A 27,852-nucleotide genomic window follows, 5' to 3' on the forward strand; every position below is an offset into this window, starting at 1 on the left:
GACTATTTCAGAAGAGTTTTGAACACGATGAGAAAGAGGAAGAGTGGGAGGGATGAGGGGCTCAAGCCTCTGGAAAGATGTGGTTTTGCTCCAAATGAAGTGAAGCCTTTGGAGAGTCTCTGGCAGAAGACTTATATTGTAAAATGTTGGTCTTGTAACCTATACACGTAGAATATAGTTCACAAAAAGGCAAGGGAGGAAAGAGGGAGAACAGCTGGGGGCATTTGTATGACTTGGACAGTAATGTGGGAAGTGGAGCAAAGCAGTCAGGCCCAGATATATTCTGGACATAGTTTAAAGGTAGATTCAATAGATTTTGCTATTGGGCAAAATGTGAGATGTAAGAGAAATAGGAGTTAAGATGATGGCAAGATTTGGGACCTACAGGACTCAAAGAACAGGCTTTTTATTTACTGAGTTTCCCAAAGCATGCTTGATCATGGCAAGAATCAGAATGTTTGTCCTGGACATGCTGAGTTTGAGATGCCCTTTAAACACCCACTTCAAGAAGCCAAAAAGTCATCTGGACATATGAATGTGTAGTTCAGGAAGGGAATTCAAGCCAGAGGTGTGGTTTTGTACTTTAAAGTATATAGGTAGTGTTTAAAGCCAGGAGACTGGATGGACTCTCATGAGAGTGACTGTGGATAGAGAAGGAAGAATTCCCAGATGAGACCTGGGCATGCCAACATTTAGAGAAAAGGGAAATGAGGAGGAGCCAGCAAAGGGAACTGAGGGGGGGGCAGTGGGGTGAGAGGGAACTAAGGTAGAATGCATCCAAGCAAAGAGGGAGGGAGAGGTAGTCAACTCTGCCCAATTCTGCTTAGATCTAATAAGATGAGGACTTAAAATTGACCACTGGGTCAGAAAACCAGGAGGTTACTAGACACTTTGACAAGAGCTGTCAGGGACTGGAATGGTGCAGTTGAAAGCCTGACCAGAGAGGGGTCAACAGAAAACAAAAGAGAGGCATGCAGGCAGAGAGTAGACACATGTACTTGGGAGAGCTTTGCTGCAGAGAGGGCACAGATAGGAGGTAGTGGCTCTAGGGAAATATGAGGGCAAGGAAGGATTTTTAAAGATGGGAACTTGGTTGCATAATGACTATGAGTGGAAATCACTGAGTTCTGAGAGAGAACAATTCAGTAGAGTGAGGAAAAAATGGGGGATTCAGGAGAGAGTGGCAATTACTAGAATAATACTTTTGAGTAGATGAGAAAGAAGAGGGTCTAGAGAATAAATGGAAGAACACTGTTTACTCACAAGTGGAGTAAAGCCAGTGCACATGGGTACAGTCTAAAAGTAAGTTGGGAGACATGGTAGGGTGTGTGCATGTAACCCAAGTGGACCCAGTGGGTGGGATGAACTGTTTCAGTGTTTTCTGTATTCTCAGTGAAGGAGAAAGCAAAACAGCAGAGAGTAATGTGGAAGTAAGTGTTGGAGATTTAAGAAAAGAGAAGAACATGCAAAATAGTTGTTCATAAAATGAGAAACTGAATTGATAAGGAAATGAGAAGGGAGACTTGGTAGTACCAAAAGCCCACTTGAGGTAGCAGGTCATGACTTTAAAGTGAGACCATCCCAAAAATTAAATAAATAAATAAAGTGAGACTATCAAGTAGAATTAGAGTCACAGAATGGGAATCAGTTTGCATCACATATAGCAAATATAAAAGTATCTGGGATATAAAAATACCTTGGATAAGGCATTAGCAATAGCACTGGATCTTTAAACATGCTCCATTTAAGGTACGCTTAAATTTTAATTCTGTAGTATCTAACACTATGTCAAATGAATCAGGAAGTTCATTTTCAAATACTACTAAAATAATATAAACAAACATTTCAGCTTTGGATTATGGTCAAAGTACCAAAGTTCATCATAGATGCTGAGATAGAAAACTGACCTAAGTAGCGGCAAGAGACCACACTTGATAAATAGGTGGTAGATGGAGGAGGCAGCTAAAGTAGTGAGAAAAGGCTAGATTACTTGAGCTGACCAAGCCTGAAAAAGGGGTCTTATGGAGGCCTGGGCTGTGCACAGTGTGCAATGGACATGCCCAGTGCAGTGGTGGTGGATGGAGAGACCATAATGATACATGGTCGGGATATCTTTTATCAGTGATTGCAGTGGTCCCAAAGCAGAACATGGCAGCACAGGCAATAAATGGCCAGCATGAGGAAACTTTCATGTAATGAGATTGGGAAGGGGATGGAGAGCATGATGATGGGGGAGACTAGGAAATGAAAAGTGAAATGTGGTCTAGAAGAAAAAAAAATCATTGGCATTGGCACAGAGCCATTCACTGCTCAATGCAATATTCATTTTTCAAAGCTCAATTTTATATTCCATTTAGCATATTAAAACAGGATGCTTATTCCCTCAAATTTCACGATTGCTTTTTCTGGAATTGGCAAAAGTATTCCAAAGTGATCTATATGCCACAATAATCACTTGACCTTAAATATGGCTCAGCCTGCTGCAAAATGCCTTCCAGTTTACCGTTCAGATTATTGTATGTTTCTACGTCAGTGCAATAGTGTGCTGTATTATACGGCATAGTCATAATCTACTCCCCATCTTTTTGGAATTAGAGGAGATATAATGAGAAAATAATCATTTCAGAGCAGCGTGGTAGGCAGGCTAGAGGTAGCTCCCTGATTCCTGCCTCCTATTGTTCAAGTCTTTATGCAATCCCCTCCCCCTGAGTGGGCAGGAATGGAACTTGCTTCCAGCCAACAGGCTGGCGCAAAGATGATGTTAAGTCTCCATTTTGCTAGTAGACCGATGCTAGAGACGGGCTCCCTTGCAGGTTTTGAAGAAGTAAGCTGCGTGTTGTGTAAGACAGATGGGTTTGACAATCTCTGTTTTTCTTGCAGGTATCTGTGTGCTGTTTTGGTCAGTAGGTTGGTGGGGTGGGGTGCCTGGGAGAGGAATGAGCACAGAGGCTAAGAAAGAACAAGGCTGAGAACAGCTCCTCATATCTCAGATGAACTAAGCTGCTTCCCAAAGTAAGGAGATGCATTAGTCCCTCGCCACCCCTCCTCACCACTTTCACCAAGTAGTCACTGGTGATCACATCCATTGGTCAGGCTGCAGATTTGCTCCCCACATGCGGCTGAGAATTTGGCTTGTTTTCCAGATCCTAGAGCTGCAGCCTATTATTTGCTGTAGTTATGGGGCATTGGTGTAGGAAATGACTGATGGATACATGGATATATTGAAATAAAGGATCACCTCTACTAGGGAAAGAAAGGGCCTTTAAGTGACTCTGCTGAGGGGCATTCCACTTCTTCACATTATGCACAAAGGACATCTTGTCATCATTATTAGGCAAGTCAGGTCTCTTGTACACTCAACTTCACCCAAGGTTCTCTGTTTATAAGTATGCAACATGATTGTAAAATAATGATAAAAATAACTCCAAACCTCAAGACATCCTGTGAGAGTATAATGAAAGCCCAGTACCAAATAAAGAACTCATAAATAAAATTCAGTGATGTTTCTTCTTGTTATGCAGGGAAACCACATTAGAAGACACTGGAAATAGAGAACTATAAAAAATAGATCCAATGGCATTCATTCTTTTAAACAATCAAAATTAGACTGGCTATTTTCCTGATTTATGTCTCTATTTATTGCAAACCAACATGCTTAGTTCAGCCTGAATCTGCAAGAGTCATAAAGGAAAACCCAAGTGCCTTTTTAGCCTATGGTCCTCTTGGGGTATAAACATTAACTGTTCATAGAAGAAAATAGAATAATCAGCCTTCACTACTTAAATACCCTTTATCTCTACTGTACATACATTCCAATGGAATGATTATCCTAATCACAATGTTGAGAGCAAATGAGTTCATTTAAAAATCATTTAAAGATCATTATTGACAAAGGATTTAGTTCAATACTAAGTTTCCAAATTGTTCTCTACATCATATAAGATTAAATACAGCTCTAGTGCAGGTAGGGTGTGAGTAGAAAGAGATGATGGAGAGGCCCAGATCGACATACTCTATAGTATTCATATTCTCACAAGTAGGAAGGGCCACATTCCTCTGAGGTTCAAACTGAGATTTTTTTTTTTCTGACAAATAATAAACTACTACTCAAGCCAAATTAGGCTGTGAAAAAATTGAAAACTAGACTCAATCTCTAACATTGATCTTGTAATTAATTCCACAGGATAACAAAACTTGAGTTTTGAAACTTGACTCCTTTTTGTCAACTTTGGACAAAACTTTGGCAAACCCACAATCTATGTTCCGCATCATTTACTTGTCCTCCAACCTGACCTTGAAATGGCCTAAAATATTCTGCAAGTTGAAACAGTGTCTGATTTGGTTTACTTCTTAAACATAGAGTTTGTGTTTGTTTTCAGTAGCTATAAAAATGTATAAAAGAAAATGTTCTATATGGGCCCCTGAAGGGTGGGGTTTAAGGAAGGAGAAGATAATGCATCTGAATTTGTTGTAATTGCTGTTTTATTTCTTTTATATCTTACTCTGTAGTTTTATAATATGTAGTTTAAATAGAAGTGAAGAAGTGAAGTTTTCATGGTAATTGTAGCAGCCTAGAATGTTCTACACTATCATACTATCATTCTCATCCTACCTGATATCACCTGACTGATATCAGGTAGGATGGCAGAAGAAAGAGAAGTAAACTGGAGAAGAGATAGATAGCAAGATTAAAAAAACACCAAAACTAGGCATTAGGAGGAGGTTGATATTAGTATGAAAGAGTTGCATGTCTTGTAGGCTCTTTATTGATTCAAAGGTTTTCTTTTCTCCCCATCAGTCACCACTGCAGCCTCTGAAACCACACAGAGATGCAGCTCCCTAGTCTTGCCCTCCCCCCGCACCTTCCATGACTTGGTTCCACCAAGAAGAAAACCAGACAAAACCATTTGACTGCCAAGAGTGTGAGAGTCCAAGTGGAAGAAGCATGGCAGGAGAGGGGAGAATAAGTGAGGCTTAAAAAGATGGAGGCGTGATCCTGTATACACACACACTCACCCACACATGTGTGCATGAATGCATGCACATGCAAATGCGCAGACACAGGCACACACACACACACAGGCACTCCCTCATCATTCTGATATCATTTTTAAATGTCTCTACCTCTGGCCCACTTTGTTCTAGCCAACTCAGCCTCCTCACTGTGAACCTCCTGTACCGTGAACACTCCAGCACTCCAACACTTATCTGCCTCAGGGTCTTGGCACTTGCTTTTCCTCTGTCTGGAATGTTTCCAAATAACCACATTGCTCACTCCTTTACTTGCGTCATGTCATTACTCAATGTCATCTTATTTTTGAGGGCTTCCCTGACTTCTTCACAGCACTCATCAAGCTCCAGTACACATTATGTAAATATGCATTTAAATAAATGATATTTGCCTAAATAATTGCATGGATTATATATGTTATATGTAACATAAATATATATACATATATAAAAATATTTGTATTTGTTTATTATTTCAACTGCAAGACCAGTAAAGGCAGGCTCTTTCTTTTGTTAACCACTCTAGTTCCCTCAACTGAAATGTGGGTAGTCCATTATAAGCACTCAATCCATATTTAGTGAATGAGGGAGGAAGGCAAGTGAAACTAGATAGGACAGACTCCCTGCTAATCAATCAAGTTGGCTTAGGTACAACTGAGAGTCACCTCAAGAAGAAAATAAATCTTTTGTGTCATCTTGAACTCTGTATCTCTCATTCAATAAAAGATTTTTTACCTTTAGTAATAAACTGTACTTATATACTCTTTTAAATTTTGAGGACATAGCTGGGCCTATGAAATTATTTCAAAGAGACTCTTAACCAATACAGTCCCTGTATCACTGGAAAACCTTCTAAGTCAACAAGTTGCAGTTACTGTATTGGCATTTTTGCATGCATCTCATCCATTGTTCAATTTTATTACAAAAAAATGCCCATAAACAAGGCTTCTATTTTTATAAACATTTGCTTTCACTGTTTATTGTCCCAGAGTCAGAGCTTTTAAAATCATATCCTCAGCAAGTCATCATCACACACACAAAATTAGTGGTCTTTCCCTTGTGAGGTAACAAATTAGTTGGAAGGTCTGACTTCTAAAGCCTTCCTGTACATAAATAGACCAGGAAAAGAGAGGGCACAAAAAAACCTAAGATAGAAGCCAAATCTCTTTTTTCAAACTCTGAAAGAGCAAACGGCAAAGTGTAACTAACCTCCATGAATTGCCAGATGGATTAGTTAATGTTTGCATAGAATTTTTTAAATGAAAGCCGCCAAAGAATGGCTAAATCTTTCTATTAACCCAGCTGGAATGCTTTCTTGATTTTTTCATGCTGTGTTGAAAAGTCTTTGAAATGAATTCCACATACACAAAAAAAACTTCCAAGGAGGAAGTTTTCACTCATTCATTCATTATCAAAATACTCAAGCGAAAGACAAGTCTTGCCTTTGTGTGGGGTCTACTGCCATGATGAAAGTTCATATTTAACACACTTGACCAAGATGACAACCTGCAGAGATTCAACATTCTCCTTAATCAGTTGGGGGGGAGTCCAGGAAAACCTTTACTGACATATCAATCCAGGGTTCCATTATAGTCACTCCCATCGATCAATTACAGTAAGGAGGCATGCCAAACCATGGGTGGATAAGGCCAAATTCTGATAATTCTTCTTCATCCCCAACATTTCAAATTCAATAAGTTTGGTTCTTTTACAGGTCATATATAGTTCAGTTTAAAATAAGGATTTTGACAACTGAAATCCAACTGGTCAGAATGTACAGTAGCTATCAGTCTGCTACAGTCTTCCAAACTCCTTCCCCCAATATCCTTTGTTGGCAGTAGAAAATTATCAACAACATGTTGAAGTTCAAAGAGAGAGACCATATCTCCTACCCTCAAGCTCCAAATGACTGAAAAAAGTAAAAGTGAGGATGGGCATATTACAGTGGTGTTTTTCCATTCTTTCTTTTACAAATGTTATTTGTAAAATGTTGAAGTATACATAGTGCAGCAAATGCTGAAGGTTTGACCACTGATTTTTGTTTTTTGGGCCTGTGCCTGGCCTGGGTTATACTTGCTTCCTCTGATAGTAAGGATTGCTTTTGTACAGCGTCCTGCTCAATACTCTGTGCCTACCAATTTAGTGAAGATTCTAGTGATGATCAAACTCGGCAGGAAGGTAGCATAGCTTTGTCACACATCACACCCTCACTCTGGCTCTTAAAAATGAATTTTAGAAAGTTACAATGTCTTTCTCTTGATGTAATGGATCTAGAGCAATGACTAGCAATGGCTGCTAAAATACTAGGTCAAAAGCTGATAGAAGTGGATCAGGCTGACAACATCAGAACTCATTTTAGGGCCACAGTAGAAAACCAGACATTCTCCTGGTGGAAATATATATATATATATATATATATATATATATATATATATATATATATATATAAATCTATGCCAAAAAAGGAATCAGAGGCTGATCCAATCAAACCTCTAGGTCTAGCTACCAGTTCTAACTACCAGTTTACAACAAATACGGGAAACAAAAGTGCAAGGCAACTGATAACTTGCAAATACAATCAGCAAAACCCAGAATGTGGGAAACTATAGAGCAAATTACCCATTTATATCAATGGACACATTGCAAGGAAAAATGATTGATTGGATATATGATATTAATTTTTTAAAGTAATAATTGTATTGAGGTCATAGTTTTATTTTTATTTTTTTTCCAATTTATTTATTTTCAGAAAAACATTATTCATTATTTTTTCACCACACCCAGTGCTCCATGCAAGCTGTGCCCTCTATAATACCCACCACCTGGTACCCCAACCTCCCACCCCCCTGCCACTTCAAACCCCTCAGATTGTTTTTCAGAGTCCATAGTCTCTCATGATTCACCTCCCCTTCCAATTTACCCAATTCCCTTCTCCTCTCTAACACCCCTTGTCCTCCATGATATTTGTTGAGGTCATAGTTTTTAAAAAGACTTCCTGTCTTTTAGAAATTCATACTAACATGTATACTTTTAAAATGATATGATAAGAACAAAGTGGTGGTTACCAGATGGGAGAGGATGGGAAAATGGGTGAAAGAGAATGAGAGGTATAAGCTCCCAGTTAGGGAATGAGTGAGTCACGGGAATGAAGGGTACAGCATAGGTAATATACTCAATGGTATTGTAATGGTGTTAACTGGTGACAGATGGTAGCTCCACTTGTGGTGAGCATAGCATAATGTGTAGACTTGTCAAATCACTATGTTGTACACCTGAGACTAATGTAACATTGTATACCAACTATACTTCAGTAAAAAAAGAATGATTTGATGTCTGGAATTTGCTTCAAAATAGTCCTGTGGGAATAGGTGGGATGGTGGAATTCAGATGAAATAAGGTTGGACATGAGCTGATGACTGTTGAAGCTGGGTACTGGCTAGATGAGGTTCATTAGGTGTTCTCTCTACTTCTGTACAGATTGGACATTTTTCATAATAAACAGTTTTTTTTCCAATTTATTTATTTTCAGAAAAACAGTATTCATTATTTTTTCACCACACCCAGTGCTCCATGCAAGCCGTGTCCTCTATAATACCCACCACCTGGTACCCCAACCTCCCATCCCCCCGCCACTTCAAACCCCTCAGATTGTTTTTCAGAGTCCATAGTCTCTCATGGTTCACCTCCCCTTCCAATTTACCCAAAAGCACATACCCTCCCCAATGTCCATAACCCTACCCTCCTTCTCCCAACCCCCCTCCCCCCAGCAACCCACAGTTTGTTTCATGAGATTAAGAGTCACTTATGGTTTGTCTCCCTCCCTATCCCATCTTGTTTCATGGATTCTTCTCATGCTTAGCGAAATAAGTCAAGTGGAGAAAGACAACTATCATATGATTTCCCTGATATGAGGAAGTTGTGATGCATCATAATAAACAGTTTTTTAAAAAAAATTAGGGGAAGTGGGTCACCTGCTGGTTTACTCAGGCAAGCTTCTGACTCTTGGTTCCAGCTCAGGTTATGATCTCATGGATTGTGGGATAGAGCTCCACACTGAGCTTGCACTCTTTGGGGTGTCTGCTTGAAGATTCTCTCTCTCTCTGCCCTTCCCCCACACACTCTCTTTTTCTTTGTAAAATAAAAAAATAAATCCTTTTTAAAAATTAGAGGAGGGAGAGGGTGGTGGGGTTATGGACATTGGGGAGGGTATGTGCTATGGTGAGTGCTGTGAAGTGTATAAACCTGGCAATTCACAGACCTGTACCCCTGGGGCTAATAATACATTATATGTTTATAAAGAATAAATTAATTTAAAAAATAAAAATAAATAAAAATTAAGGGAAAGAGAAAGCAGAATTTCCTTATGTTATATCTAGCTACAGCTTAAACCATGGACTACTTGCAGCTGTGTACAATATTACTCATTTTGATTGTAAACTCTCTTTTTGACCTTGCCACATGTTCTGTCCTCAGTTTCCTTTTTCACTGTAAATTTACATTGTCTTATTGAAAAAAAGTAAATATAAAGAGTAATGCTTTCTAAAAAGTTACAGTGTTGGTGGAGTTATTTAGATAAGTAATTAAACAATATATATGCATTGTGAGTTTTTAAACAGCTCCTTCTGTAACCCAAATTGGTTACTTAAAAAAGGAAGAAAATAAAAATAGAACAAAAGGGACTTCCTTAATACTCTCTGGCCATGATTATTTACCCTAAGTGGTACCCTATTAAAATACATCCATCCTAAATGGAAACTGATAAACATCTTCTACCTTCTTGTTTATTTGAACTCAAATCAATATTGCTAATAAACTGTTTCTAAAGTACTTGAAAAGCTGGCATAACATCGCAATATTTTTTTAAGCAGAAAGGAAGCCATTTGGAATGACTCCAAAAGTAATTACGTTTGGTAGAGAGGTGCTAGTAGAGCCAACTGAAATCATTAACTAAAATATTTATTTTTAACTCATTGATTTGTGTATTACTTTTCAAATAACCATCTTTTTAAATTCTGCTTAAATTTCAGAAGCTTAGTAATCTGGAAAATCTGGGCCCTGCCAGGTTTCTCTCTCTTCATTTTTTTTTTTTTCCCCAAGCAATAGCAAAGCCATCTGGCCCTAGACTTTTGTTTTCTGGGAGATTTTTGATTACTGATTCAGTTTCTTGGCTGGTTATCAGTCTGTTCAAGTTTTCTCTTTCTTCCTGTTTTGGTTTTGGTAGTTTATATGTTTCTAGGAATTCATCCATTTCTTCCACGTGGCCCAGTTTGTTAGCATTGAATCAGTAATCAAAAATTTTAAATATTAAAAGAATTATTTACCATGATCAAGTAGAATTTATTCCTGAGCTTCAGGGATGGTTTAATATTTGCAAATCAATCAATATAATACACCATGTTAATAAAAGAAAGGATAAGAATCATATGATCCTCTCAACAGATCCAAAAAAAGCATTTAACAAAATACAGCATCCATTTTTGATAAAAACTCTTAACAAGTAGGGATAGATTGAGCATACCTCAACATCATTAAGGCCATATAGGAAAGACTGACAACTAGTATCACCCTAAATGGGCAAAAATTGAGAACTTTCCCTACAACTAGGAACAAGACAGGGATATTCATTCTCACCACTGTTAATTAACATAGTACTAGAAGTCCTAGCCTTAGCAATCAGACAACAAGAAAAGATAAAAGGCATCCAAGTCAGCAAGGAAAAAAATCAAACTTTCACTATTTGCACATGACATGATACTCTATGTAGAAAACCTGAAAGACACTACCAAAAACTGCTAGAACTGATACATATATTCAGTAAAGTTGTAGGACACAAAAATCAATGTACAGATCTGTTGTGTTTATATATGCCAATAATGAAGCAGCAGAAAGAGAAATCAAAGAATAGATCCCATTTACAATTGCACCAAAAACCATAAGATACTGAGGAATAAACCTAACCAAAGAAGTAAAAGTTCTGTATTCTGAAAACTATAGAACACTTATGAAAGAAACTGAAGAGGACACAAAGAAATGGAAAAACATTCCATGCTCATGGATTGGAAAAACAAATATCATTAAAATGCCTATATTACCCCAAACAATCTACACATCTAATGCAACCCTTATCAAAATACCGCCAGCAGTTTTCACAGAGCTAGCACAAACAGTCCTAAAATTTGTAACCACAAAAGAACCTGTATAGCTAAAGCACTCTCGAAAGAGTAAAGTTGGAGGCATCACAATTCTGGACTTCAGGCAATTATTACAAAACTTTGGTCATCAAGATAATATGGTACTGGCACAAAAACAGACACATATATCAGTGGAACAGAACAGAAAACCCAGAAGTAGACCTACAACTATATGGTCAACTAATCTTTGACAAAGCAGCAAAGAAGAGCCAATGGAAAAAAGATAGTCTCTTTAACAAATGGTGTTGGGAAAACTGGACAACCACAGGCAGAAGGATGCAACTTGTTGAGTTTCTTACACCGCACACAAAAATACAATGGATGAAAGACCTAAATATGAGATAGGAATCCATCAAAATCCTTGAGGAGAATACAGGCAGCAATCTCTTTGACCTTGACCATAGCAACTTCTTATTAGACACATCTCCAGGGGCAAGTGAAACAAAAGCAAAAATGAACTATTGGGACCTCATCAACATAAAAGCATCTGCACAATGGAGGAAATAAGCAAACAAACTAAAAGGCAGGTTGTACAGAATGGGAAGAGATGTTTGTAAAAGTTATATCTGGAAAGTATTAGTATCCAAAACTGTAAGGAACTTATCAAAGTCACCACCCAAAAAACAAATAATCCAGTTAAGAAATGGGCAGAAGACATGAATAGGCATTTTCCCAAAGACATCCAGCTGGCCAACAGACACATGAAAAGATGCTCAACATCACTCATCATCAGGGAAACACAATTCAAAACCATGGTGAGATATCACCTCACACCCATCAGAATGGCTCAAATTAACAACACAAGAAGCAACTGATGTTGGCAAGGCATAGCTGGTGGGAATGTGAACTGGTGCATCGACTGTGAAAAACAGTGTGGAGATTCCTCAAAAAGTTAAAAATAGAGCTACCCTATGATTCAGCAACTGTATTACTAGGTATTTGCTGAAAGGACACAAAGATACTGATTCAAAGAGATATATGCACCCTGATATTTACAGCAGCATTATCAACAACAGCCAAACTATGGAGAGAGCCCAAATAGCCATTAACTGAGAAATGGGTAAGGAAGATACCATGTTTATGTATACACAGTGGAATATTACTCAACCATCAGAAGGAATGGTATCTTGTCGTTTTCAGCAGCATGGATAGAGCTAGAGTATATTATGTTAGGGAAAATGAATCAGAAGACAAATACCATATGGTTTCACTCATATGTAGAATTTGAGAAATGAAACAGATGAACACAGGTGGAATAAAAGAGAGATGCAAACCATAAAACAGACTAAGAACGGACTAAGGGCTGCTGGAGGGGAGATGGGTGGAAGGATGTGTCATACAGGTGATGTGTATTAAGGAGGCCACTTGTAGTGAGCACTGGGTATTGTACGTAAGTGATGAATCACTGAATTCTACTCCTGAAACTAATATTACACGATGTGTTAACTAACTGGAATTTAAATAAAAACAAAACAAAAAAAGCAAAAGCAAAAACAGTGAAATCGTCGCCAATTTCCTCCTATAAATTCTACTAATGGGAAAAAATGTCTTGCTAACAAAACAGAATATACAACACTGAAACCCGGAAATTCAATTTATGCAATTTAGTCATGTATTTTCATTGTCTAGCTTAGCAGGAGTCAGGAGGCTTCTCAAAAGAAAAAGAAAAGATTGAGGGAGAATTGGCATTAGCTGGCACTTAATGAAATTGTGGGGCTCTGTAAATTGTAACCCTCATCTTTAACAGGACAATTAAAAATAATTCAGAATTCTTTTTGTGCAAAAAGTTCCTCAGAGCCACTTTTCACCAAAGAAATCGTAGAAAGCTGAACTATTTCTTTGTCCTAGAAATATGCCTGTGATAATATATACGAAAATGAATGTTCTGCAAACAGAAACATTAGTAGCACTTGCTTGTTTTATATGAGAACACTATTGTTCAGAGCCAAAGGATTTGCATGTTTCTTCACATGTCAAACTTTTTCCTTCTGGTAGGTAGGGGAGGTTGTGTCTGTTCTGTAAGCTGCACTCTTTTGTTGGGGAAGGTCATGTTAATCAAAGAGAAGTTTGCACCTCCTCTGCCTATTTCCACTGTTCTCTTCCTACTCACCAACATATCATAAATTATGCCGTATCTACTATCACTTCCTGCTTTAATCCTGCTTTTGGAAGAAAGATCATATGTACTAAGAACACATCATGGATAGGGAAATTTGTCTTCTGACCATCTCAACAACCATCCTATAGCTAAAATGGCAAAATTAAACTCCATCATTTTGGAGATGCTGGAAGGCTCATCTGGCCTCCTTCCTCAGATAGCAGACAAGCTAACCAAAATGCTGAGTGACATGAGTAGAGCCTGTGCTCATGGAGAGGAAACTGATACCCAGTGCAGCTACATAATATGTAGTACAAATTAGAATGTGGGTAGCAGTGTTCGAAATGCAGGGGAAAAGTGCAGTTCAAGATACTGAAATGTCCAGGTTTTTTTCTTTACAAATATTTCATTACTTATAAAGTGTAATATGGTAATTGTGATACATAAGTAACAAAATTAATGAAAATATTATTTTTGGTGTTAGAATGCTATACAATACAAAAAAATTATATTCTGAATGTGATATCATGATTGATCATGAGGTTTTTTTTTTATGGTTTGATTTTCTGCAAATTCTTTTATTGGGTCATTATGCCTTTAACTACTTAAGTTTGAATTGGTCTAATTTAAGGTGATGTCAGCCACCTTTGGAAAATTCATGCTTGCAACTAATTTTTGATAATTTTTTAATTTTGAAAGGATCATTTTTCTGATGCATTTATTAAAGGGTGCCTTTTAGCTGTGACAACATTGGGATAATTTTCTGATAAATTATTTCTTTTTTAAGCTTTATTTATTTATTTTGGAGGACAGAGTGAGTGAGAGAAGGGTTAGATTGCGGGGGCGGGCGGGGAGGGGAAGATGCAGACTTCTGCTTAGCAGAAAGCCCAACCCAGGGCTGGATTTCATGACCCTGACATCTAGAACTGAGCAGAAATCAAGAGTCCAAAGCTTAAGCAACTGAGCCACTCAAGTGCCCCAGGAAATTATTTTATATATTTTATATATATTAAAATATTATATATATTTTATATAAATTTTAGTATACTTTAAGCTGAGTCTGGCAAAGGAATTTTTCTAAAAAGATTTGACTCTTCATTCAAATCAGTTTTGTATAAGTCTAAATTTAATTTTTAATGTAAATTTATATAATTGCATTTTAATGTTTCTTTTTCTGACATTTTCAGGAACCTGTTCAAGAAACTGAAAATGGCTTCATTATTTGTGTCTAATTTAAAATGTCTGTTTATGCATTCCATTGCTATATCTTCAATTACAAGGAACAATTGATGGTCTTTTGGATAATTGGTTCACCTGAAGCTTCCTCTGTAAATGGGGTTATTTTCTGTAGAAATTAAAAATTAATTAAAAATCTGTGGTGATTTTTTAAATTTAATGTCTTTTTCAAAGTCTATGGTTATTTACTCTTCAGTGTCACAAGAGTGTTCAAAACCAGGAATTCTAAACTCTGAAAAATGCTAATAACTATCTGATATGCTTCATTGAAATATTCATGTGTAAACTTTTACTTTGTAACAATGTCCTAAACCAATTTATTATCTTGGCCTTGGTAGTTCCTGACCTAGCCCTCAGTCCAAGAATTAGTATTTGTGCAGAAGCTACAGGGAGACGTTCTGGGATGGATGGACAGATGAGCTGGTCTCCCCCACTGACCTTGGCTTTGCCCCCACATAGGTTCCTCTTCTTTCTAATGCTGGGGCTGCTGCTACTTTTTTGTTGCTGCCTTAGCCAAACTGGGTGCACATACTGCTGGGGCTGCCCCTTTGGAGGCCTGAGGCACCTGCAATTGTGCTGAGGCGTGCCCATGCACAGCAGGTGCTCCTCCTCTGCCATGTTAGGTGGTGAGGAATATGCTGGGCCCCATCTAAGTTTTAGAACCATTCTGCAGGACTCCTCACCTGGCACTTCTCGCTCCACCCTGCTTCTGCTCTGGACAGCCCTCATCCGGACTCCCAAAAGGTCTCCGAGGGATGGGTGCAGCTTGGCCGACGGCTATTCCAACTCCTCGTAGTGGAGGGTTTGCTTAACCACCTTTGCGCAATTTCTCTTAGCCTCTTGTCTTTGTGCCCCACACAGGTGGGGCCCTCCAGCCACTGGGCATCTTATGTTAGAAGAACATGGTTCAGAAAGCTGCTGTTGATCCCAGAGCTGCTCTCGCTTTTTTTCAAAAATCCCTTCTCCACTATAAATCCTGACTCGGTGGCCCTGTATTGTTCTAGAGCCGCCCCACATGCCTCTAGTCCGGGTGCTGGCTCTAGCCTTTCTTCCATGCGAAGCCCTCGTTGTATACATAGAATAAAGAGAGGCAGTGGGAACAGGTCGCAGACTGTCGGCTGTCCTTGCAGCGGTCTCTGCATCACAGTGTCTTCCTCAGCTTCCTTTTCCATCCGGCTCTTTCACTGACCCCTACATGTGGTCTCCCCACAAAATCTTTCCAAGTCCGGTCTCCATTGTGTTTTCCTTTCCTGCTGTTCACTCTCTCTTCACCTTCACATTTTCCCCACAGTACCTGTGTTTTCAGGAATGATCCTCCTTTTTTCTAGACTGAGGGTGGTGATCATGCTGTATTTCTCTTTCTATCCCCACTCCATCTAGAACCAAGCTGACATCTCAAGCCCATGCTATTGACTATGTTCATGACTACTAATGGGGTTGCCCATTGTGGTGGGAAAGCACAGGATGCCATCGTGCTGTACTGGGAAGTGACCTGGTTGAGTCCGAGAGGACACCACTCTGTTTGGTACAATGCCTAGCACAGTAGGGAATCTTAAATAACTGAGGAAGGGTTAAGATTTACACTGCAGGAAAATTTCATATATTTTATTTACTAAATAGATATATGTGAAATGTACAGAGAAAACGAGTAATGAATGAAAATTATAGAAGCAAATAATTTTGTTGAAAGTGACATTAGAAGTCATTCACAGTGTTGCATCTATAGACTTCCAGGAATTCTTTTGGTATTCTGGAAGACAGTTGTTGTATACAATTGAAATGGGACATACTGAAGGCCATGAACCCCATATCAATGACCCTTGACCTAAAAGTACTTATCCACAATGCAGCTTAAGGTTAGAACTGCAAGGGAATGTTACAAACAGACCTCAGCTTACCAAGTGTGGAAGTCCTCTGAAATACTTGGTTTTGATCAATAAATTCCAAACACAAGATACCTTCCATGTGAAAAAACTTAAAAGTCAAACAAAATCCAGAATATACTCTCTTGAGCCCTAGACAAGTATGTTTTCCAAGAGACACAAAATAGGAGAAATTGTCTTTAAAACCAGACAGATCCAAGATGTTTGGATATTTGGATTAGTAGTAAGAGCATTGGATATCTGTAGTGGAAATCAGTAGTGGAAATCAGTAGTGGAAATGAGTAGTAACATCCCAACAAAGTTTTATCTTGATTTTCTCCTGAGTGATTGAGCAAAGATTCTTTCTGTTGTAAACAGAAACATGGGAATAAGATATAAGTGGCTGTTTCTGTCGAAAGCATATTCTTGAAGTCCTAGGTTTCAGTCCTAATTCTGTTATTGAGAGAGAAATTAATTAGAAAGCATACAGAACAAGGTCTGATCCTAGGGTCCTGAGATTGAGTTCCACACTCGGCTCCTTACTCGGCGGGGAGCCTGCTTCTCCATCTGCTTGTCCTCTCTCTCTCTGACAAATAAATAAAATCTTAAAAAAAAAAGAAAGAAAGAAATAAAAGAAAGCATAGAGAACAAATGCTGAAACACAGGAGGAAAAGATTCTAAAATTAGCATTTGCTTCTTTTTTTCCACTACATAAAGGAATAAAAATTTCTATATCATCATAACAAACAGAAATGCCATCTATGAAGGAAAAAAGTAAGTTTCAATACTCGCAGACAAGTTTCAGATATTGGTATACTATTTTAGGAGTATGGATTTTGGAGTGAGACTGTGTAGCTTCAAAGGATGACTGTACCCCGTGCGACCCTGTGCATTCGAAGCTGGAATTCTTGGAGTCATGATTTTGTCTTCAGTAAAATGCAGACAATAAAACTGACTTGATAGGACTGTGAATAGATTAAATAAGGTAATCCATGCAAGGGGTTTTGTACTCTATCTGGCACATGAAGCAAGAATTGAGCAAGAGAATGAAGTATCTTCTCATTAGAGGCAGATAAGAAAGAATAGGACAATATGCCCCCACATATAAGTAAAATAAAGTACATTAGGACAAAAAGTTTTGAAGGAAAATCTTACAAATTTTCAAAAGAAAACAACACCTAGAAAAGGAAGAGAAATTTTCCACATTCCTGGGCCTGTTGATCTTTGTGTTTTTTAGAGAAATTAACAGGCTCGGTGGTAACGGAACCAATCAAAGGTAGGTGACACTTTCGTAGCAGTTTGTCTGCTTTCCAAAATGTATTTAAGATTTAAAAACCTTTTTACCTCTCCTTTTTAAATAGAAAGTTGAAATGTTACTATTAGCCATTTTTAGTAACTGAATTTTATTTTATTTTATTTTTTTAAAGATTTTATTTATTTATTTGATAGAGAGAGATCACAAGTAGATGAAGAGGCAGGCAGAGAGAGAGAGAGAGAGAGAGAGAGAGATGGAAGCAGGCTCCCTGCTGAGCAGAGAGCCCGATGCGGGACTCGATCCCAGGACCCTGAGATCATGACCTGAGACGAACTCACTGAGCCACCCAGGCGCCCTTAGTAACTGAATTTTAATTCTCTACTGGGCACCTATCTATAAGATAGGTTTCTTATAGTTGCTATGATAGTCTACTGATATGATGTACATACGTGTAAAAAAATTTCAAGGATAAAGTACTTCACCAGCAGTATGTATATGAAGCAATGACGTGAAGAAAGATAGGCCACAGCATAAGGGCAAGTTCCCCTGCACCAAAATGAAGATTAAGGGGCTAAAAGGGTCAATACTAGGCGACCATGAGACTTTGGGAGGTACATTGGGAACATTTGCAGCCAATGGGAAAGACCTTTCCTGGTACAATGTTCAATGATATTTTTTCCCCTTCTTCAGAGAAGCAAATAGAGTTTAGAGTCAATTTCCATTCTTCTCATTTGTTTCCTTCATCTCCACCAAACAATGCTCTTTCATCAGGCAGCTGCTCGCTGCGCCCTGGCTTCCAGCCCGAGCTACTCCAGAGGCAGCCGGCGCCGCCTGGCCAGGGTCTGCGGAAGACCCCGGAAGCCTGAGGCCTGCTCAGACACAGCAGCGTCCTTGTGCCGTCACCGGCCGCTCCCCTCCCCGCAGCGTGCCGATTAGCCTAAGGGCTGCTCTCCCTCAGCAGGAGCCGCATTCCTATTCCAGGGATACCCAAGAAAGGACCTGCTGCGGATGCCCTGCGTGCGTGCCCTGCACCTGGACTTCGGCCCCCCCCTTGGCAACACCTGCCAGAACCCTTAGATTATTTTCCGATTAAGAAATAGTAAATGATAACTGACTCTCTCTGCTTGACTTATTTCACTCAGCATAATCTCCAGAGTCAGTTATCACATGGTTTCACTTACTTGTGGAGTATAAGGAATAACATAGAGGACATTGGGAGATGGAGAGGAGAAGGGAGTTGGGGGGAATCAGAGGAGGAGACGAACCACGGGAGACTGTGGACTCTGAGAAACAAACTGAGGGTTTTGGAGGGGGAAGGGGGTGTGAAGTTGGGTGAGCCTGGTGGTGGGAATTATGGAGGGCACGCATTGCATGGAGCACTGAGTGTGGTGCATAAACAATGAATTTCGGAACATACAAAAAAATAAAATTAAATTAGAAAGAAAAAAAAAAGAAATTAGAAAATCTTTAGGTAACCATTCACACACAGCCCCAAACATCTAAATTCAAGTTGGGGGCAGCGAGCTGGGATGGCAGCAAAGTTCCGTCCTTAGGTTGATAAGTTGGTCCTTCACGTAGTAGCTGGAGGATGCCGAATGGGGTAGTTAACATGGGTCTCAACCCTCTCTAACCTGGAGAAAATAATGGCGCCCATTATGTGGCACTATTCTAAGAATTAAATGTGAGAATACCTGTCAGGGGCCTATCAGAGGCCTGAGATGTGGTGAGCACTCAATAAATATTGTTGTTGCTACTGTTGCTTTAAAAAAAAAAGAAAAGAAATAGTAAATGTAAGTATTTTACCCATTAAGGAAGGTACTAGCTTTATGCCATGATATAGAAGGGAGATGATAAAGGATTTATTGAGGAACAAGTTTCTGTGAGTCGCAAATGCTGTATTACACCATGTTCTTTTCTCTCAACCTTACTGAAACTGCTCTGCATAATTGTTCATATTCCAATACCAAAAATTTATGCATTGCCCTAGACTCTTAGTGTCATTGTTTAACTCAAGCTGTAAACTGCGGATGGCACTATATTTCTAACATTGCTGTAAATGAAGTGAGGCGGATCAAAGAGCTGGGTCAACGTGGGAGGTATCCAGACACTTGGGACCGGAGGCAGGACTTCCCGGAGCTTCTGGAATGGTGCACGTGCTCTGGCCAAACGCGCTCAGAGCCTCTTCACACAGCAGCCCTGTTTCAGAGGGCGCAGGTCTGGAAGACCCTCCATGGGAGGTCACTCCTCTCCAACAGGACATGGACTGCCCCTCAGACAGGGGCAGTGCGTGCCCGGCACCTGGACTTTTTTTTTTTTTTTTCCTCTGGGAGTGTGGGGTGGGCAGCAAGGGGGAGGAGGGGAGGCATGCCACCAGCTAAGTTCTGAGTCCAGCGAGATAGTGGTGCCATGAAAGACAGGGGGGCATAGAGGGGACCCAATAGCAGGGAGGTGGAGGAAGGCTACAGGGCGGTGGGAGAAGAGGGCAAGGAAGGCTCCTAAGAGGAGGAGACACTCGATCTGGGCCAGAGAGGTGAGGAGCTTGCCAACTCCACATGACCTGAGCCTCCAAGGACACGCTGGTCCCAGCCTGGCCCCCTGTTCCCTGCCCCCGTCGCCAGCCCCACCAGCCCATTCCACATTCGTGGGACAAGTCATCTGGGACCTGGACACCAAAGGGGAAGTGCCAAGGACCCCAGAAGACCCAAGTGAGTGAAAGAATGGAGGGTCCAAAGAGCTTTCAGAGGACCTGAAGAGGGATCAGTGCAGAACGGAGCTCAGGGTGAGCAGAGCGTGGGAGTAAGTCACCAAAATGGTCTGCTCAGCTATCTGAAGCCAGAATGAGGATTTTTCTTCTTACAACCTTATTTCCTCTTGTGAGGTAATGGATCCTCTCCAAACCCCGAAACCTCAATAGTGACCAGAATGAAAAGTCATGCTGGCAAATACTGAGCAGGATCGCGTATCTTCCAGATTCACACAGTCAGGGAGTACCGAGAACCCCTGGAAATGTTCCTTGCCCTTGACTAGCTTGATGAAGGGTGCCATCCAGGTAGCATTCTTTTTCTCTTTCCACCCCACCTCCCTTTGGCTACTTCTCCGCTTTTTAAAGCAAGGAACACTTCTCATGTCTCCTGAATTTAACAATGACCTCCTACCTGAGAGGGTAAAATCTTCCCAGAATGACAGACAAAAACACAATTCAGAATATTGGCACTGTCTAGTTAAAGTGGAATAACTAGAACCAGATTCATCTTCCACCTGAAACAATCTCCCAGAAGAATAAATACACTGTTTTCAAGATGCTGGACTTCAGACCATGGAAGGTATTGATCTCTGAGAGGTGGGAAACAGACCAGGCTAGCCCTGTAAGTACTCCAGCTAACTTCTAGAGAGTTTCTAGGCAGTGGAGCAAGGAGTGGAAACTGAGGTACACCCCCTGAGTTGAGGAGATGCAGCTGAGAGTCCAGGGAGACCAAGAGTTCCCAGAGCAGAGTGCTGGAGAAGAGGGAGCTGTGCAGAGAGAGAATCCTGGAAATCCACAGACAGCTCGCTGGAGTAGCCAGCAGACCTGTGGGGAAACTTCCTGAGGTTTGGGAAAGAACCATCAGAAGAAATAGAGGGGGGGACTGCCTGGGTGGCTCAGTGGGTTGAGCCTCTGCCTTCAGCTCAGATCATGGTCTCAGGGTCCTGGGATCAAGCCCCATGTCAGGCTCACTCCTCACCAGGGAGCCTGCTTCCCCCTCTCTTTGCCTGCTGCTCTGCTTACTTGTGATCTGTCTCACTCTGTCAAATAAATAAATAAAATCTTAAAAAAAAAAAAAAAAAAAGAAGAAGTAGAAGGAACCGTGACTGGCCCTCATGCAGGCCTAGGAACCGTGTCTGTTCCCATCAGCCAGACTGGAAAAACTCATAATTCATGGTGCCTTGAGTAAAGTACTCAGAAAAATCTTATCTTGGTAGAGAGGAAGAATTAGCATAGAGTAGACAATATTCCAGATTTGTCTAACAAATCATAAATGTAAGGCCCAAAAGGAGAAAAGTAGTTCAAGTAACTTAGCTATATAGCAGAACAAAGCTTAAGAAAGGCAACAGAAATACAAAAATTTCCATCAACCAACAAGGTGACATTCGTATCCAATCAAGATTACCAGATATACAAAGAGGCCAGAAAACAGCTCATCTGTCAATGACTAATTGACGATGAGACTAATCCATCAATGGAAACCAGCTCAGAACTGACCCAGGTATTGGAATTAACAGAAGAGGATATTAAAACACTTGTATCGGGACGCCTGGGTGGCTCAGTTGGTTGGACGACTGCCTTCGGCTCAGGTCGTGATCTTGGAGTCCCGGGATCGAGTCCCGCATCAGGCTCCCAGCTCCATGGGGAGTCTGCTTCGCTCTCTGACCTTCTCCCCGCTCGTGCTCTCTCTCACTGTCTCTCTCTCTCAAGTAAATAAATAAAATCTTTAAAACACTTGTATCTATCGAAAGTTGTACAAGCATTTTCCTAGCAACTTGATTCATAATATCTAAGACTGGAAACAATCCAGATGTCTATCAACAGGAATACAGATAAACAGACAAATTAGCAATACAAAAGAATGATTCTCTAAGAGATGAAACAATTTTAATGAATCTCAAAAACATTTTGCTGAGTAAAAAAAGTCAAACATAAAAAACTACTCATCCTATAATGATTCCACTTATTTGAACTTCCCTAATAGGTAAAATTAATCTATGATGATGGGACTTAGATCAGGGGTTGCTTCTGGGATGAAGGGAGGGTCCACTGACAAAGAAGACAAGGAACTTTTAGGGTTAAAGTATTTTCTGTATTGATAGTAATGTGAGTTATAGAAGGGTATGCATGGTAAAAATAGATCAAACTGTACAAATTGTGCATTTCATGCGATAAAAATTCTTGTTAAAATTTTAAGAGTCCAATAGAAAAATGGTACTGCATGTTTGACTGCAAGTCAAATGGTTTCCAAAAAATTTTTTTTTTATTTTAAAAGATTTTATTTATTTATTTGACAGACAGAAATCACAAGTAGGCAGAGAGGCAGGCAGAGAGAGAGAGGAGAAAGCAGGCTCCCTGCTGAGCAGAGAGCCCGATGCGGGGCTCAATCCCAGGACCCTGGGATCATGACCTGAGCCGAAGGCAGAGGCTTTAATCCACTGAGCCACCCAAGAACCCCTCAAAAAAATTTTTTTTAAATATTTTTACTATCATTAGAAGTCAGGAAAAAATAAATTAAAGCCTCAATGAGACATCATTTTACATTCACCAGACTGGCGATACTTTAAATTATGATAGTAGTTGACACCATTTGTTCATATCTCTGCTGATACAATATATTTTGGTACAAGTTGGTTGGCCAAGTAATGTCAACGAAATACATTCCTTGTGCCATGAATGCCACTTCTAGGAATATTTCTGAAAAAAGTCTGAAGATTTTATTTATTTATTTGATAGACAGAGCTCACAAGTAGGCAGAGAGGCAGGCAGAGAGAGAGGAGGAAGCAGACTCTCACTGAACAGAGAGCCCAATGAGGAGCTCGATCCCAGGACCCTGAGATCATGGCCTGCGCTGAAGGCAGAGGCTTAACCCTCTGAGCCACCCAGGCACCCCCAGGAGCATCAGATATTTTAAATCTTGTTACTGATAGCATTGTCTGTGATAGCAAAGGCTCAGGAAATCAAAGTGTTTAGTTCTAGGACTATAGATAAATAGTGGTATCATCATACATTGGTTGTATACATTCATATGGAAATGGAGTTTAATGAATTTCAGCCAGAGGAATCACATAAATACACTGCACGGGGATAATGTTGATGAGAAAAGCAAGTCTCTAAAGAAAACTTACAGTATGGTTCCCTCTATAAGTATTTAAAAACATGCAAAAATAAACTACAGTTGACCCTTGAACTACGTAAGGATTAGGGGCTTGGCCTTCTGCACAGTTGAAAAAGTTCGTAAAACTTTTGACTCCTCCGGGGCACCTGGGTGGCTCAGTGGGTTAGGCCCCTGCCTTTGGCTCAGGTCATGATCTCAGGGTCCTGGGGTCAAGTCCCGCATCTGGCTCTCTGCTCAGCAGGGAGCCTGCTTCCCTTTCTCTCTCTCTGCCTGCCTCTTGCCTGCTTGTGATCTCTCTCTGTCAAATAAATAAATAAAATCTTAAAAAAAAAAACAAAAAACTTTTGACTCCTCCAATTAATAGCCTATTGTTGCCGGAAACCTTAGCAATAACATAAGCAGGTGATTAGTATGTATTTTATATGTTATGTGTACTATACACTGTGTTTTTATAATAAAGTAAGCTAGAGAAAAGAAAATGTTATCAAGAAAATCACAAGGAGGGGCGCCTGGGTGGCTCAGTGGGTTAAGCCGCTGCCTTCGGCTCAGGTCATGATCTCAGGGTCCTGGGATTGAGTCCCGCATCAGGCTCTCTGCTCAGCAGGGAGCCTGCTTCCTCCTCTCTCTCTGCCTGCCTCTCTGCCTATTTCTGTCTGTGAAATAAATAAATAAAATCTTTAAAAAAAAAAAAAGAAAATCACAAGGAAGGTAAAATACATTTATCATACTCTACTATATTTGTTCAAAAATTCCTCATATGAGTGGATTCAAATATATGTTGTTCAAGGGTCAACTGTGTGTGTTGTTTAGAAGTATAGACACATGGTAAAACCATAAAGACAAGAAAGAGAATAATAAACTTAATTCTAAACAATGGAGTTTGAGAAGGGGAATAAGCATGGGTAGGGGACAAATATGTTTATCATATTGTTGTTCTACAAAGTTCTACTAAATATATATTTATATATGTTCTATTAAAATTCTTTCTTGTCCCTTTAATATCTTACACAAAATTTAAAATACAGTTTACAAGAAGAATATAGAAGAGTAAACCAAAGAATGTGAGAGAAAATTAAAGATGTCATTTTTTCATTATCAAATGACAACCTAAAAATTTTTATAAAACTCAATTGTAAATCTGCCAAGTTCTTAATGTGAACATTTCTCATTTAGAATTGTAAGATCACCATGTAATAAAGGCAGAAAGAAGAGACAGAGTAAATAACGTTATTTATAAAACAATGCATCCAGATAAATGTCAAGATACTATAAAAAGTATTATTTGCTCCCAACTCATAATTAATTGAATGCCCTGTGGAGGCAAGATGCTCTGGCATAAAGGTTTTTGTCATTTCTATAAAGATGTTCACTTGCTCTGCTGTTTCACAAGAGCTGATTATGTGCAAGTAGAATTCATCTCCTTTGTATGTTTCAGAGTCATCAGAAGTAGTGGGTAGTGGCAGTGGTGGAAACAACATAAAAGATCCTGGTTTTTTCTTAAGGTTTTAAAGTGCATTTTTAAGTTTTTAAGTTTACCGCAAAATTGAGTCAAAGGTACAAAGATTTCCCACAAAGCCTCTACCATACGTGTACAGCCTCCCCCATTATCAACACCCCCCTCCAGAAGGGTCCATTTGTTGCAACTGATGAACCTACATTGACACATACTTATCACTCAGCATTCATACTTTAAAAGGTCTCATTAAAGAAACGTAATAGTCATTTTTTTTTCCTTTCCCTGGAAATATGAATGCATCCTTAGTGCATGCACCTGTATAAACATGCAAGTGATGTCTGGAGGGAGTGCATCTGAATCAGAACAACAGGATGACTAGAGAGGGAGATGGATTCCATTCTGACTTCTTTAATTTTTTGCAAGACCAAAGAAATCTTCATATATAGACCTATCTAGACCTAGGATTCCATGGCATGATTGAGTTACCAAGTATTAGCCCAAAAGGAAGAGAAAAACCATACATCCAGAAAAACACAGTGCAGTCTCAGCCCCATAAACCTGGGAGAGCTGCTGCTTGCACTCTGGGGCTGCTAGGCTAGGGATAGGTAGAATATAGCAAGTGAGGTTTGGGAGGAAGAGCAATCTGTCTTGTGAAATTGCATCCATTTTCTGGGGCTAAGTCATCAACATAATCTATAAAGTAAATGAATCTGCGAGATGTTTTTTAAGAGTCAGCAATTTCTGGGGCTTCTGGGTGGCTCAGTTGGTTAAGAGTCCAACACTTGGTTTTGGCTTAGGTCATGACCTTAAGGTCATGATCTCAGGGTCATGAGATTGAGCCCCAAGTTGGGCTCTGCACTCAGGCTCCATGCTCAGCAGGGAGTCTGCTGGAGATCCTCTCCCTCTGCCTCTGCCCCCACTTGTGTGCCCTCTCTCTCTCTCTAAAATAATAAATCTTAAAAAAAAAAAGTCGGCAAGTTCTTACTTTTCAAATGCTCAGTCTTATTACACACATCTATGGCATTTGAAGGGCAAATTATGCAAAGTGCAGATTTATTTAGTCTGCTTTTTATTTCAAATTTTTGGTTAATGCATTTGACTTAAGTTTCAAAGACATTTATAGACAGGAACTCAAACTGAAGAGGAGAATAGAAAATGACAAAAATCTCATTTGCAAAACAATTTCCTCAGTAGATTTAACCACCATGAGAGTCTCTGTCATTATGGTATCTAATCTGGCTGAATTGGATATCAATGTAAGAATGTTACTTTCTATATTCAACCCAAGAGCTCCAGTAATGTGTTGGCTCAGAGAAAGAAGCCCTCCCCGACACTCAACTCTCCATTCAACCTTCAACTATGTACATGTCATGAAAACTAGAATGTATAAAAAAGAAGAAACACAGCAATTTAGAATATGGTGGATAGAATAGACTTTGGAAAGCATCCAAAAATGTTGACCCATGCCCACTTTATAGGTGAAAAAAACAAAGATAAGGAGGGCACTTGATGTAATGAGCACTGGGTATTCTATGCAACTGATAAATCACCAAATTTTACCTCTAAAACTAAAAACAACAACAACAATAACAATGTATATAATATCTGACCTAAAGTCATGCAGGAAGCCAGGATCATGATGAAACTGAGTAGAAGACCTCTATTTTTTTTCTACCTGTGTTGTTTCTCTTTGCCTCTGGCACAACTCAGAAATATTTATTCCCTATGTCACTAGCTCTCAAAAGAACAAATCAAATCAGTGCTTTAATAATGTTCAGATATTTCAGAAACAGAAATGAGGAACATTGGTGCATGCTTTGATTTCAAGATAGTCTATTCTCGTAGTCTTCAACCATGATTACATCTGTATTTTCTGCTTAAAAAAGATTTGGTTCTCTGCAGTGTTTTCCTGTATTCTAGAATTTTAAGTGGCATGATTTACTGAAGTATCATGGGACAGAAAAAAATCTTCTTTGGGGAAAAGTACATAACACCTCAATGACTTTACTAAAAACCAAAATTACTGTTATCAAGTCAAATAAACAGCCTTTTCAAGAAAAAATATTTATCCATCATAATTTTAGTATAGTTTATAATTCCTTTCACAGTCAGACATAAGGAAAAGAAAGTCAAATGCAAAGTACAAAAAATAAAAATCTATGAAAAAGACAGAACCGAAAGATACATAACACTCAACTGGTCAATAATGGAAATATATTAGTTATTCATTAGGTACAAGGTGTAATTGCCATTCTTAATATAAGATACAAACATTAATCCTTTCTTGTATCCAACTAAGACTGGAGGGGTGTGTGTGTGTGTGTGTGTGTGTGTGAGAGAGAGAGAGAGATAAACTGTCTCCATTCTTTCTCTATTCCTTCAAAATCCATACTTAGGTTCCTTTTAAACACTTCACCAATATATATGAAGATTAACTCTTAAAAAAAAATCTCTAATGTCAATACTCTCACAGAAATGATTGCTGAGAGTAATTTCAAAAACAATAGCATTTTCTAACATATATAAAAAATAATGGGAGAGAGGAGTCAAGATGGCGGAGAAGTAGCAGGCTGAGACTACTTCAGCTAGCAGGAGATCAGCTAGATAGCTTATCTAAAGATTGCAAACACCTACAAATCCATCAGCAGATTGAAGAGAAGAAGAACAGCAATTCTAGAAACAGAAAAACAACCACTTTCTGAAAGGTAGGACTGGCGGAGAAGTGAATCCAAAGCCATGGGAAGATAGACGCCAGGGGGAAGGGCTGGCTCCCGGCAAACGATGGAGCAATGGAGCACAAAATCAGGACTTTTAAAAGTCTGTTCCACTGAGGGACATCGCTCCAGAGGCTAAACCGGGGTGAAGCCCACGCGGGGTCAGTGT

The sequence above is a fragment of the Neovison vison genome, chromosome 12 (assembly GCF_020171115.1).
Source record: "Neovison vison isolate M4711 chromosome 12, ASM_NN_V1, whole genome shotgun sequence".
In the NCBI taxonomy this organism is placed as follows: domain Eukaryota; kingdom Metazoa; phylum Chordata; class Mammalia; order Carnivora; family Mustelidae; genus Neogale; species Neogale vison.